The following is a 4,003-nucleotide window of genomic DNA, read 5'->3' on the forward strand; positions in this document are numbered from 1 at the left end:
CCTCCTACCCAGTTCTCTCGGCCAGCACTAATAGAGAAACCCTGTCTCGAAAAAAAAAAAAAAAAAGAAGAAGAAGTACTCCAAGCTGGGCAGCGGTAGTGTATGATTCATAATCCCAGCACTCAGGAGGCAGAAGCAGGAGGTTCTCTGTAAGTTCAAGGCCAGGCTGATCTACAGAACAAACTCTAGAACAAGCTCCAAAGCTACATAAATAAACCCTGTCTTGAAAAACAAACAAACAAAACAAAAAAAAAAAAAGTTCTCTAAAATCAAAACACATAGAGAACATCTAAGACAGGTCTTTGATGATGAAATCTAAGACTTTGCACTGAGGGTTAGACCCAGAGCTTTGGGTCATGCTAGGCCAGTGCTCTAACAGATTTTTACTCACATAAATGTAATCTTCACCCCAATCAAGGAAACTTCTATTTGCAATAGAGACCGTTACAGAAAACACCACCAATCAAAATGCAGAGTTGTGGAGCCCAGGCCTAATGGATTCAATCTGTCTATGTGTGTTTATTGAGTACCGGATCACTTTGCATCCTTTGTGTTCTCCAAAGTCCTTGCTTGGCGCCCTGCCTGGCTCACTGTGAACCTTAGGATGCATTTCCTTGCTATGAAACAACTCCTGCACCTAGGTCTCAGGGAACACTGCAGAAGAGGAGATAAGAGATTGATTGTAAGAGTCAGAGGACCAGGGAATTTGCTGTGAGATTGTGTCACCTAGTAACATCAGAAGCTACATCCCTGAAGTCTCACCAATATGACCACCCAAAAGTGAGCTGGACAAGGACAATATCAATGAATATACCAAACTGGACAGGGAAAACCCCAAAAGGTCTCAATCCTACATTAAGAATGGCAGAGCCAGGCAGTGATGACACACACCTTTAATCCCAGCACTCTGGAGGCAGAGGCAAGTGGATCCTTGTGAGTTCGAGGCCAACCTGGTCTACAAGAGCTAATTCCAGGATAGGCTTGATAGCTACAGCAAACCCCTGTCTTGAAAAACAAAAAAAACAAAAACAAAAAAAAAAAAAGTCAGGCAATTGAGTAAAGCTATTGGTTGCCCAGTTCCAAATGGTAAGTCTGAAAACATGTGTACAAATAACATCATATGGGTGAGACAGGTTATATTTAGAAAAATAAATGTATATAGAAATACACATATGTATGCAATAACAATGGAAAAAAGAGGCAATGATTTGCAAAGGGAGCAGAATATGGGAGGGTTGGAGGGAAGGAAAGGAAGCAAGAAACGTAAGTTCCAGTCTTAAACAAACACATATCGCTGAAAGGCTGGGCTTTGTGGTACACATCTGCAATCCCAGCACTTGGAAATCAGAGGCAGGAGGACCAGGAGTTCAAGTCCAGTGAGTTTAAAGCCAACCTGGGATACATGAGACTCTGTCTGGGAAAAAAAAAGAGGTTAGTACACCTTTAATCTCAGCAATCTCAGGAGGCAGAGGCAGGCGGATCTCTGTAAATTTAAGGTCAGCCTGGTCTGCAGAGCCAGTTTCAAGACAGCCAAAGCTACAGAGAAACACAGTCTGGGGGCGGGGTGGACATCAATGACTGTGGACAGGAATGTTGCAGGTCCTGAGTCAGATTATCTTGGGCTATCTCATCCCCTAAGTAGAGGATTACCCTTTAATTGCAGATGTCTATGAATGACCTAACATCCTTGTGACTATTAGGCAAATCCTTCTGGAATGTAGGAACACCAATCAAAGGCTAAGAATGTCATCAGAAAACATTCCAGCACCATCCAAGGGGTTTCCCACTTTGACATCACTCGCCTCCCTGGTGTTTTCACCAATTCCTTTTAAAAGTGTATTAGGAGCAGGCATGAAGGCACATGCCTGTAATCCCAGGACAAAACAAACATACAAAAAAACCCCTTGATTTATGTTTTTTCTTTGTGTTTTTTTGTTTGTTTTGTTTTTTCGAGACAAGGTTTCCCTGTAGCTTTGGAGCCTGTCTTGAAACTAGCTCTTGTAGACCAGGCTGGCCTCAAACTCACAAAGATCCACCTGCCTCTGCCTCCCAAGGGCTAGGATTAAAAGCGTGTACCACTACAGCCTGGGAAAGTCCACTTTTCACCAGAGGAGTCGCCCAGATAGGCAACCAGTGAGAACATGATCTCCCAGTACCCAAGTGCCTGGCACTGCCTCCGGGGAATGGTCTTTCCATGGCTCCAGCATCCTGTGGTTTGATTGAGGAGCCTGAAGTTGGTTCTGAAATGATGGTTCAGGGTGGATGTGTGACAGACCTTTTGTTTTGCTTTCAGATGGAGATATTCATTCTGTTTGAAAGCATCCTGGGTGTCTGACCTTTCAGTTTACTTACAGTTTCTGTTTGTTTGGTTTTTTGTTGTTGCTTTTGGTTTTTTTGTGAGTTTTTTGGTTTTTGTTTTTTTGTTTGTTTGCTTGTTGTTTTTTTTTTTTTTTTGAGACATGGCTTTTTTCTGTAACAGCTCTATCTGTCTTGGAACTCACTTTGTAGACCAGTAGACCAGGCTGGCCTTGAAACCTTACCTGGAAAAACCAGGAAAGAAAGTTAAAAAAAGAAACTATCTCCAAAGAACTTCATCCAGATGAGAGTGGTGGTCCATCTTCAAAATGAACGGAAATAAAAGTCTGGAAAGGATTTGACAAAACATTCAAGTCAGACACAGAATAAAGCCAGCAGGAAGAGGTAGGTAGCATGAAGCATCGGACAACTTCTTTACCTGGTTCACCAGCCATTCTGTGAAGGGGCAGGTGAGTTAGAAGAGGTCATCAAAGGTGATGTTTGGCAGTCAAACAACTTGGCTGGATAGGTTTGTTGTTGTTGTTGTTTTGGGGGGTGTAGACAGGATTTCACTGGCTAGCTTTGGCTGTCCTAGAACTCATTTTGTAGACCAGGTTGACCTTGGACTCACAGAGGTCCACCTACCTCTGCCTCCCGAGTGCTGGGATTAAAGACGTGTGCCACCACTGACAGGTTTTGTGTTGGATAGTTTTTTTTTTTTGTTTGTTTGTTTGTTTTTTCGAGACAGGGTTTCTCTGTGGTTTTGGAGCCTGTCCTGGAACTAGCTCTTGTAGACCAGGCTGGTCTCGAACTCACAGAGATCCGCCTGCCTCTGCCTCCCGAGTGCTGGGATTAAAGGCGTGCACCACCACCGCCCGGCTTGTGTTGGATAGTTTTAAGTCAACTTGACGTAAGCTAAATCACCAGAAAGGAGGGGACCTCAATTAAGAAAAAGGCTTCATCACAATAGGCAGATCTATGAAAGTTCAAGGCCAGCCTGGTCTACAGAGTGACTTCCAGGAAAATGTCTTTATAAGATCAAGCTGTAGGCAAGTCTGTCAGGCATTTTCTTAATTAGTGACTGATTGGGGATGGCCCAGCCCATAGTGGGTGCTGGCGAGCCTAGTTCTATGAGAAAGCAGCCTGAGCCAGACATAAAGAGCAAGCCAGTGAACAGTACCCCTCATGGCTTCTGCATCAGCTCCTGACTCCAGTCCCTTCCCTGCTTGAGTTCCTATTTTGACTGTCTCCCATGATGTGGAACCCTGTCCTCCTCAACTTGCTTTTGGTCATGTTGTTTCATCACATCAATAATAACCCTAAAACAGTGGCTAACACATTTAATCCCAGCACTCAGAAGGTAGAGGTAGGTGGATCTCTGTGAGTTCCAGGATAGCCTGGTCTAGAGTAAGTTCCAGGACAGCCATCCTTGTCTATATAGTCAGAGGTACACAAAGAGATCCTGTCTCAAAAAATGTGACATTCGTTCAAATCCCTTGCAAAACTATTTGGTTGCTGATACAGATGATGAAGAAGGAGAAGCGGAAAATGATGATCGCGGAGAAGAATTGGAGGACATTGGTGAAGAAGGAGGTGATGAAAGGGAGGAGGAAGGAGAACTGGAGGAAAGAGAAGATGGCTGCTACAGAAGAATACTGGTGGATTCCAGCCTCCATTTTAGGTTTTTATTTTTTTTTTTAAATATTTA

The sequence above is a fragment of the Microtus ochrogaster genome, unplaced genomic scaffold (assembly GCF_000317375.1).
Source record: "Microtus ochrogaster isolate Prairie Vole_2 unplaced genomic scaffold, MicOch1.0 UNK31, whole genome shotgun sequence".
NCBI classification, from domain to species: domain Eukaryota; kingdom Metazoa; phylum Chordata; class Mammalia; order Rodentia; family Cricetidae; genus Microtus; species Microtus ochrogaster.